Source organism: Etheostoma spectabile, chromosome 17 (assembly GCF_008692095.1).
Source record: "Etheostoma spectabile isolate EspeVRDwgs_2016 chromosome 17, UIUC_Espe_1.0, whole genome shotgun sequence".
NCBI lineage: Eukaryota > Metazoa > Chordata > Actinopteri > Perciformes > Percidae > Etheostoma > Etheostoma spectabile.
Genome location: NC_045749.1, coordinates 1,301,958 through 1,302,482, shown reverse-complemented (window position 1 = coordinate 1,302,482; position 525 = coordinate 1,301,958). Strand labels below are relative to the sequence as shown.

Below are 525 nucleotides of genomic sequence, written 5' to 3'. Positions count from 1 at the left end.
CTCCATGTCATGCTTGACAAGGTCGAGTCGTGTCCTCTTCCCTCCTCTCACGTCGACATCCCCCCTAGACGTGTTTGGGTGTTCAGTTTTAGGGACCCTTATTGTCTTCTTAAGGGTCTTCTTGGCCTTTCTCTTGATTGTCCTCGTCGGGCCATCAGGTGCAGTCGCTGGCGTCCTGACATTACGCTCTACAAATGAGAAAAACATCAATTTGTTGTGAATTATAACCGCTAAATGTTTTAAATTGTTTGTTTTTTTAATTATTCCACAGTACAGATCACAGTGGGATTTGCCTTGATCTCACACTTACCTCGGATTCTCCTTACGGCCGGAGAAACAAGAGTCTTTGCACAATCTTTCTTCATGATTAAACAAGTTTCTAACACGATAACTTCAGAGTAACGAGCGAATGTAGATCCAACCGTTCAACACTTAAGTCTCTTAAGAATGAGCTTCCCACTGTGTGTGTGTTCTAAAGGTAAAGGGACCGGAACATGATGACATGTTCCATCATAAGGAAACGTC

At 43.2% G+C, this 525-nt stretch overlaps 1 pseudogene; it reads right to left on the bottom strand.

The window, feature by feature from the left end:
• LOC116705454 (serine/threonine-protein kinase pim-2-like) overlaps window positions 1-365 on the bottom strand; it is a 3,755-nt pseudogene extending 3,390 nt beyond the window's left edge.
• Between the last annotated feature and the right edge of the window lie 160 nt (window positions 366-525).